This window comes from Geospiza fortis, unplaced genomic scaffold (assembly GCF_000277835.1).
Source record: "Geospiza fortis unplaced genomic scaffold, GeoFor_1.0 scaffold57, whole genome shotgun sequence".
Lineage (NCBI taxonomy): Eukaryota > Metazoa > Chordata > Aves > Passeriformes > Thraupidae > Geospiza > Geospiza fortis.
Window position 1 is genome coordinate 20,625 of NW_005054561.1, and position 10,123 is coordinate 30,747.

The 10,123-nt window shown below is 46.6% G+C and overlaps 1 protein-coding gene across 1 annotated transcript in view; it reads left to right on the plus strand.

Annotated features, from left to right (window-relative positions):
• Nucleotides 1–10,123, plus strand: part of TOX2 (TOX high mobility group box family member 2) — a 74,764-nt gene that overhangs the window by 12,447 nt on the left and 52,194 nt on the right. The window lies entirely within an intron of this gene.

The following is a 10,123-nucleotide window of genomic DNA, read 5'->3' on the forward strand; positions in this document are numbered from 1 at the left end:
GGGCGATTCCCCATTTCCTGGTGGAGGATTTGCCAACTCAGCCCCAGGAGCTGGAACCCCTCTGCTCTGGAGCCAGGCTGGGAGAGCTGGGGGTGCTCACCTGGAGAAGAGAAGGATCCAAAAGACCTCAGAGCCCCTTCCAGGACCTAAAGGAGCCTATAAAAAATACGGAGATAGACTTTTAGACTTTTGTTGGAATAATACCAATAGAGCTGGATGGGACGTGCCTGAGCTTGTCTGGCCCTCGGTGCTGAACCAAACAGCAGCACTGTGGTGTTTCACCCCACAGACACTTTGGGCTGGCTGGGTGCTGCAGCTGGGCCCATGGGGACAAGTCCAGGCCTGCAGGAGCTCCCATGGTGGCACTGGGACGGAGCTTCCCCCCATAACAGGGGCTGCTCCTCAGGTTTCCCTCTGCCAGAGAAGCTTTAAGGCGATGGTGAAGGAAAGGAGTCAGTTCTGATGGAGGGTTTGGATCCAGAGCTTTATTCTGGCCCACAGGCCCCTGAATGCAGCACCAGCTCCAACAGAACTCCCTGAGCCCGTGGCTGCTGCTCCTTTAACCCCGGGGAGAGGGGCAGGGAAGGGGCAGGGAGCCACCAAGCAGGGACAGGAGGGGAGGGACAAAGGGACAAAGGACACCTGGATGGCCCAATGCCCCCCAGGGGTAGAGGGCATCCTGTGAATCTGCCAATCACTCAGTGCCCTTCTGGAATGCCAGGACTGACAGACAGGGCTGGGAGGGGAAAGGAGAGGTGACTGACACACCTGGAGAAGGAATCTTCAGGGGAGGGACCCGAGGTTCTGGGGTAAACCCTGAAATCACAACACAACACTTTCAGATAGCAATAGGACAATTGCATCAGGTGTTGTGAGGCCGGGGAGGAGAAGGAGGAGGAAGAAGAGGAGGAGGAGGAGGAGGAGGCTCGCTGTGAGCAGCGCCTGTGTATCACAGTGTAATTAAAATATCACTTACACCGTGCTGACAGTGTGCCAAAGAACTGCCTCTCATGTGTGCACTAAACTTCATCACTCCAAAGTCTCCTCACAAGACCTGACGCAGTCGTGGTGCCAAACACAACACGAACCCAGCCTTGCTAAAGCACAGCTGAGATATTACTTTGTGCAATGGTGCCGTGCTCCAGAGCTGGTATCATGTTCTGGAAATTATCTTTTAATGCACGATTTGTATTGCTGAGAAATGTCACTTACTTTGCAGAACGTCTCGCCCGCATAAAACCTAAGATTTATTCCTGTCATTTTTTTGTCTTCTCTGCCATGTTGATAATAAGAAGTCTATTTTATGTGCGTAATGCCTGTGTCAGTTTTGAAATTTGGGGTTTCGTGAAAGACAGTGGTATAAATAAAACATGATATAAATTAAAAATATAGTGGAAAATAAAATCTCTGAATTACGGGAGCAGATGAGATGAATGCAGCGTGAAGGAGGTTTGCAGAACAATATCAAATAACTCCAGTAAATATGTTCAAGGAATGGGATGGATCTTTGTTAAGATCTGATTCTGAGCTCAGATGTGTTTGTCTCTAGTACACTGACATGCAGGTGGATGTCTGTTCTTAGCTCAGTTTTAACCCTTTAGGTTTAGGCCATGTCCACCTTTGGGGTGAAATTTTTTTCTCCTTCTTTAGCAAAAAATCCCACTTCAGCAATTTTCCTGGGTGAGGTTAAAAATCCATTTTTCCCCTATCAAAGAAATCCTGCAAATGAGAACGTATAACATGCTTTGCAAAAGAACTAGAGATTTGGAAGAGAGTTTCTCTGGAGTCTGGAATGTGGCTTTAGGGAAAGCCAGCATGGGCAATTCCCCATTTCCTGGTGGAGGATTTGCCAACTTAGCCCCAGGAGCTGGGGTTGGGGTCTGGATGGGCTTTTCCCCAGCCACTTGGGCTCTGGTGTTCTGTGAGACCATCTCCGTAAATAATTTGTAAAAACGCAGGAAATTATGTCAAAAGTAGGCATGAGGAAATATAAACAAATTGAATAGATAAATAATGGTCAGAAAGTGTTGGGATTACCCTTGTTCATGCTGACTGATCTGGGGCATTGTGAAATGTCTTGCCTTTAGCTGCAGCATGAGATAAACGATGCCAGGTCATCTCTGCTTGAAGATTGGTTGTATCTGATGCAGCAAGTTAAGGTGTGTTTGAACCTCAGGGATCCCAATCCCTTTGGGAACAGTCGGTAAAGTGAACAATTATGTCTTTCCAGTGAGCAATTATGTGTTTCCAGGGTCTCTGCTTATCAGGACATGGGTTTCAGCAGCAGCCAGGGCTCTGTGTGTGTGCCAGAACTGCAAAATGTTCATGTGAGAGCTGCAGGCAGGATCTCCCTCCTTCCTTGAAGTGCTTGTACCAACCTTGTCTGATGGAAAGTGTCCCTGCTCATGTCAGGAGAGTGGAACTAGATGAGCTTTAAGGTCCTTTCCAACCCCAACCATTCTGTGATTCCCTTGCCTCTTGCTGAGTGTACTCAGCCCTCTCTCAGCTGATTAACCAGAAGCTGCTTCAGCCTCCCCAAAATGCTGCCTTTGTGCCTTATTTTGTCCATGTGACCAATGGCACAGGTCATCTGAGGGCTTGTTTTTGTTTGGGTCACACAGAGGAAAACAGAGGCATTTCCAGGCAGGGATAATCCCCCAGGCACGTGTCCCTGCACCTTCTCCTGCCTCCCATCCCTGCTCCCTGACTGTGCCAACAAAGCTGAGCTTTCACTGCCACCTCTGGACTGACAGCAGGGCCCTAACGTGAGGAAGGTGGTTCTGCCAAGGAGATGGAGCTCCCTCCATCCTCCTGGAGCTTGCACCATCTGCCCCCCTTGTTTGCTGTCCCTTCTGCCTCATGTTTCTCCCCTCTTTTCTCATTTCCATGGGAATAACGAGATGGGGTGGCTGTGAGTTTAGTGCCAATGCAAAGAGCCTCCAAAAGACAAGTGAAGGGTTTTAATTCTCATCATAACCTCTGCCACACCATCAAGTGTTCACATTCCCATGTGTGTTCACATCCCACATCATAATGTGACATAAAATCTTCCTTGAAGTGCATCAGGCAGCTGTAAACAGAACAATTTTTTGCCCCTTTTTAACCAGCGTCACCTCTGATACAAGAAAACCCAAAGTAGCGTGTCTGGCAATTCTTTGCCGTTCATCTTGTGCATTTTGATCAATGTTGCAGCCCATCTTTAATTGCCCTTATCCCTTAGATCAATCATATTTATCTCACAGCTGTCACTGGCCTCCCCTTTGCACAGGGGGCATTACCCTGCTCCAGCCATCACTCACTGCCCCACACAAGGAGGGGCTGTGGAACTTTGAGGTTCACTCCCAATCCCACACGTGCTTTACTTCCCATTTCCATTTCCAAACTTTTCTAGAACTTTCAGCCCCAAATGGCCTTGCAGTGGCTGGTGTTGGTTCCATTCCTGCCTGGGGCAGGAGAGCACAAAAAGGATGGAAATTTCCACGGCTTTTGTTTCAGCTGTAGAAGTTATGATGACTGTTCAGTGCTGTAGGTGTGTGCACGTTGAGTGAGTCTCTTTGTATTATTTCAATGGGAGCCGTTTTTAGAGGCAAATAACAGAAAGTGCTTACAATAAAAATAATGGGCTGTAACAGGCTTTGTTATGCAATGAGGAGATCAAAGAGCCACATCAGCCACTCGGCTGAGCCCGGAGTGACAGGAGGAATGGTCCCTAATTGGTAGGTAACATTTCCTCAGCTGCTAAATAGAAATGGTAATCCCAGCCCTTTCAGAGGAGATTTCCCCTGCCTGTGGCCTCGGTGGGGTTTGCTGTGAGTGTGAGTGATGGTGAAGAGGGAGGGAGAACACAAACAGCAATCCTGAGGCAGATTTCCCTTTCTTCAAGAAGCACTCCCCATCTCTGCCTGCCTGTTGGGTGTCAATCTGGCAAGGTCCAGCTGCCAAATTCAGACCCCACCCCAGAGGACTGAAAGCTCTGATTGTGGGAAGCACATCCTGGGAAAAGCTCTGGCAGCCCCTGCTTCTGAGTGGTACAGGCTGAAGCACTTCACATCCCCGTAGCCCTGAGAAATCAAAGTTATCATTTAAATGAAGAGTGCTACTTGAGTCCTGCCTCTGTGAAGAGGTGTGGGATGCAATGTCAAGAGAAATTATAATGATTGCTACAGATGCAGCTTGTCAAAGAAAGAGAAAAATATTTCTGCATCTGATGCATGGCAGCGAGCCAGTTGGTAATGTTATATGTCCAAGTGTTCCACTCAGGCTCTGCTGGCAGGAAAACATTCCTTAATGCTCTGCCTGGCTGTTCCATTTGTCTCCCAGCTCTGCAGAATCCCATTAGGAACCTTCAGTTTCCACCGTGGAAATTGTTTGGTCTCTGCTGAGGGCAGCACGAGGAGGGAGCTGGGTATTGCTGCAATCCCTCACCACCCACAGCAAGTGCCAGCTGTGTTTCTCACTTAGCCCTGCTGCTCTGGGCATCCCTCACCAGGGATCCAGCTGTCCTGGAAGCTGCAGCAGGCAGCTGTAGGACACCAGGGTGCTGCTGGAGGGAGTGGGATCTGCTCCCTTTTCCCCAGTGTGTTTTTGTCCAAAGCCTGGATATGAATTTGGAGTTAAAAAGCCCAAAGGTGGGTATGTAGTGACCAATGTGGGCAATCCTGTCCCACCAGGACTGTCCCACCATGTGTTGGACATGGTTTCCCCCATGGACACTTGGTCCCTGTGGAAATGGGCAGCAGAGCAAGTGGAGCTGATGGAAGTGGCAAACTGGGAGGAACATTCCTTCTCCTTGTGCTCCTCCTGAGGCAGAGCTGGATGAAATCCAGGCACTTCGAGGTGCTGCCACCAAAAAAGGGACTAGCAAAGTGTCAGGGAGTGGCTGCCCTGAACCAGGACATTTTCAGTAAAGTGGTTTTTGCCAGTCTCTTCCATTCTTGATGTTATTTGCAAACACTAGAAAAGGCAGTGATTAAAGACTCGTGCACCTTGTGATTTGTGGGGGTCTCTCCAGGTTTTGTCATTACCCTGGATGCTCTGTTCTTTATGCTTTTGCATTAATGATGCTGAATGTAGGCAGTGAGGGATAAAACTGGAGGGTGACACAAAGAAATTGGACATATTTGGGACAGGAGAAAGGAAACTCATAGAGATGTAAGCACAGGAGGGAAATGGACTGCAAGATTGCAAAGGCAGTTTGTTCAGAGTTGATAAATGTGGAATTAATTCATGTTGAGGACAAAAATATTCACTATTCATAAAGGTTGCAGTGCTCTGGACTGACTGCCAGAAAGAACCTCAGAAAACCTTGTGCAGGGATAGAGGACAGGAGAAACTCATGGAGGGGGGTGGTTTGGAGAGTTGTACACTCTGTACTGTGTTGGTCATCCCCTCTCAGGCAAGAGGGAGAAAAAGAGGCTCAAAGAATAGAAACAGAAATTATTATGGGTACGGAAAGATCTCTGCAATGGCAGATGTAAGAGGGAGGCAAATAAAGTAATTGAAAGCATAAAAGTGCATGGAATACACAAGTGAAAGCAGCTACATCAGGAAACTTCGTGGGAGCTGAGATTTGGAATTTCAGGGCAATAAAATGGAATATTTTTGTCCACACAGGCAAGGATAAACACTGTGACTTGCTGAGAGTAAGGGTGAAAATGAAAATGCCAAAAAGATATTTTGAAAATGCTTATGGATCTACCAAAAACATGGGGAGTTGCTGTAGCAGATGTTAAAATGTGTGTTGGTGGAGAGGTGAAGGTAGTTGTTATACAGAATAAATCCAGAGCTGAGTTCTGGCTGGAGTTAATCTGATGGGAGCACCAGGTCCCATCTCAGCTGTATTGTGTCTCATTCCAGGGAAGGTGGGGTGGGACCATCTCTGCTTTGTGCTCCTGGGAGCACCTTACATGTCCTGGTTTTCCAATAGAATATTGTTAAAGACCAGTGGCTGAATCAACTCTGACTCTACCGTTACACAGAAATGCATACAATGTGTTGTTTCCCTGTGCACCCAAACCCTGGATCCCCTTTTCCTTGACAGGGTAGGGGCAGAGATTTGGGCACATTCCCAAATTAAACCTCATAGTATTAATAACTCCTTATTACTCAAAACATTTTTAATACATCTCATCAACATCACCTTCTCTAGCATAGAGACAAGGTCTGTCCCAATACCTTTTTTCCAGTTCCCACTGCTGCCAACCCCTTGGGACAGAGCAGCCTTCCTGAACCACCTCTTTGAAGGTGCACTTTCCACATGGGCCTGGCTTGCACTGATGCCTCAGGTTTTAGCTTTTATATTTTTCACATTCTGTGCTGCTTTAGCGTTGTGGGTCTGGGCTTCATATGAGGGGATGGTGAGCTCTCTGCACAGAGCAGGGAGACAAAACAATTCCTGCTTGTCCTTGGTGGAACAGAATTTCAGCCCCTCATGGAGGCCAGGAGATGCTCTACAGCATCTACAGAGAATCTGACAGTTGTCCTAAGAATCAAACCCAAACAGCAGAGACCAAGACAGAAAAAAAAATGGGGATTAAATCCTTCCACCAAAGCAAATACTGAATTGTTGGAGTCCTGGTTGTGCCAGGAATCCCTACAACTCATTCTAAGAACATCACAAGGTGGATTAGACATCCCTGTCCCACCTGGGGTATGGCTGATTTTGAAAGTCCTTCTTTTCTATGTAGTTCTGCCATGGCCATGCTGGTTTACAAGGCAGAAATGCAGTTCCTGAAGGGCTGGAAGCCCAAGTTCAGCACAAAGCATTTTACCCTGGTGAGGAGACTTTATTGATGCCAAGTGGAAGAGCAGTTCCACTGCTAAGCAGCATGAGCTGAACATTTCCCCTGCTCACCCCTGGCTTCTTGTTTTACAGTCAAGATCTGTAAAATTAATCTGCTTGTGGACGGGCTCCCGTGTGGAATTCTGCCAGCAATTCCAGCAAGTGGGACTTCTTTTAAATGTGATTTTTCTCTGGCTTCTCACACTCACAGAACACTGATGAAATGAGACCTGATAGAGCCTCCCTGATGTGGATTTCCAAGGAATTTGGTGGAAAAGAGCCTGGATCTGCCAGGATCACACACAGCTGTGCTCAGGGCTGGTTTGTGTGTGCCTGTCTGTGCACTGATTTCAGGCCTGCACAGGAGAACTTCTCTCTGTGCCAATCCTGACTTTTGACTTTATGCTTTGCATCTTACGCCTCAAAAACCCAGGACTAAATTGAGGCCCCTTTGACAATTTGGATTTCCTGATCCATAATGCTTGATGGGAGCTGGAATTCTCCTGAGTGACAGTTTGCTTCATTCCCTTTTGCTTTGCTTTCTCACTGAAGTAGAAAAGTCATACACAGTACGATGACTTTAGTGCAGTCAGCAGCATTTCAGCCATGCTGATTTATTTGAGCCATTCACTGAGAAGTGATCCCTGAGAAGATCCCTGCTCTGGGAGTGCTGGTGCCTGTGGATTTCATGTTGATTTTTTTTTTTACTGTTGCCCATGAGTGGTCAAAGGTTTTAGTTATTACAAGCAGGTTTTTTGCTGTTGTGTTCCCTGGGTGATGCTGGACTCAGTTATCCAGCTGTGCTTGGAGGATGCATGGGTGGAAGTGGATCTGGCTGGAGGTTACTGCAATTTGGGACTGTGGCTCTTGCAGTGATTTTTAATCATGTTCCATTGTATTTACATTCCTGCAGTGCTTGTGTTGTTGTTGCCACGTGATCACTATAAATAGGTGTGAGGAAACAACCAGTAACATTTTTAGCACCCAATCAATCACTTGGCACACTCAGATGCCATGTACACCATGAATATCAACTGGCCCTCAGTTATAGCTCCCACTGAAGGTTCACTGGGGACAAATTAGAGGAATAACTGCAATTATGGCTGTAGCAAGATGGCTTCTTTGTAGTCCATCATCTACAGTAATTTAAAATCATGGATCATTAAAATCAATACATGTTGCAACCAGACCTTAGGAGCTCACACAGATGTGTCAGTCCAGTCAAAGCTGGCAGCCAAAGTTACAGGACACAGCATTAGCTCAGGGGAGGTTGAACTTACTCTTTCCTCTAAAAATCCTTTTCCTAGTGCTGTAGTTCACTTTTTCCCTGTGTTTATCACTGAATAAGAATGCAAGTATTTCATTGTAGTGGCTTTAGTTCGCCAATTTGAGATTTTGCAAATTTTGATATTTCCTGGCCTATGCACCAATGAGTGTGGTGGGTTCGGTGCTGGCCAATCCCCAGTGCACTCCCTTCCTCCTGTGAGAGAGGATTAGGAGAAATGCAAAGCAAGCTCAAAACTTTAAAAGGGTATAAAGACAAATTTATTAACAGTAACTAAAATAAAGAGTTACAAGAATCAGAACAAAACCTTCAGAGCGTTTCTCCTCCCTCCAAAACCTTTTCCTTCTCACTGACAAGGTAAAGAAACAAAACCTAAAACTTCAGTCAGTCTACCACCTCTAGAATAGTCTTTCTTCAGTTCACTTAGGGAGAGAAGTCCCTCTTGTTGATGTCATGGAGAATTCTCCACAAGAAAAAAACAGTTCTCTCATGGCTGTCCATTTTTTCATGAATAGCAGCTGCCCATGGAAATCTGCAATTGTGAAGTCCCTCCCATTTTCCACATATAGATAATCATAGAGTCATTTAGGTTGGAAAAGACCTCTAAGACCACCAAGTCCAGTCATTAACCTGACACTGCCGTGCCCACCACCACCCCATGTCCCAAAGCTCCTCATCTCTATGGTTTTTGAACACTTGCAGGGATGGTGATTCCAACATTTCCCTGGACAGCTTGTTCTGATGCTTGACCTCCCTTTCAGTGAAGAAATTCTTCCTGCTGTCTAACCTGTCCCTCCCCTAGCGCTTGAGGATGTTTTTTCACCATGGGGAACTGAGGCTACCTGGTCACTGTACATTTAGGTGACTTCTTCAGTGCCAAAACAAGAAAGAGAGAGGAAAGAAGGAGAAATCCCCTGCCCTGATGGAAATTGGGCCAGAGACACTGAGTACAAACCCTTTTTGAGTTATGAAAAGTCACTAAGAGATAGCAGCTTAGAGTCCTTAGGAAAAAAAAAAAATCACACTGAAAAAAACCAGGGTTTTCAGCCAAAGTCAAGAATAAGATTCCCAAGTGTAGGGCAGTGTCAGTGTTTACTGTAGACCATAAAAATACTAAGAACTGAGCCTGGGTATTTTGTTAGAAGCATTCCAAAGGTGTAAAACACCACATAAATAAGCCAGCTTTGTGGAGTGGTACCCAGGGTGGGCCTGAATGAGTCCCCCAGGTTTCTTTCACAGTAAGAAGCTCTCCTGGAGTGTGATTCATCGAACTGTCTGAAATCCCTTCCCTGGGATGAAGCAAATGTCTCTGCAGGGATTGGAGGAGGACCAGACCCCCAGGTCAGACACATTAACCCACATTTTGGGTGTCTGTGTTTGCACACCGGGCAATTTTTCCAGGAAGAGTTTCATGTTGGAACTGAAGGTTAGTAAAAAATTCACATTCTGCCCTGGCAACACACTGAAGAGATGTGAGCAGACATGAACATGGCAAGGAACAGGTGGAGTTGGGAGTGAAATCCTGGCCCTTAGAGGGCAAGGCAGTGGTGGGGTGGAGTGGGATGAGCAGGGGCTGAAGGGACAGAGGATAGCTGTGATTTGCAACCTCTTCACCTGATACACAAGGAAATTCATAGAATCATGGAAAATCAGGATGACATTTGCCAGCTTCCAGTCAGCTGACATCTCTCTGGATTCCCAAGACTGCTCAAAAATCAGTGAGAGAGGTTTTGTGATGACATCAGCAGCAATTTGAATGAATTTCAGCAGGCCCCATGGATTGGTAGAGGTGAAGCTGGAGCAGCCAATCCTGCACAATTCCAGATCAGCTGGGAACTGATCATTGCCACAGTCCTGATCCTCCAGCTCCAGGCACTGAGACCCCCTTGATCCATCACCTGTGCTGAAGACAGAGGCAAAGAATGCATCAAACACCTCTGCCTTGTCCATGTACCTGCTTGTGAGGGGACATCATCCTCCCCATCCTGGAATCCACTGATTTATTTCTACACTGCCTTTTGCCATTAATATAGTTGAAAAATCTTGGCAGCATTCCT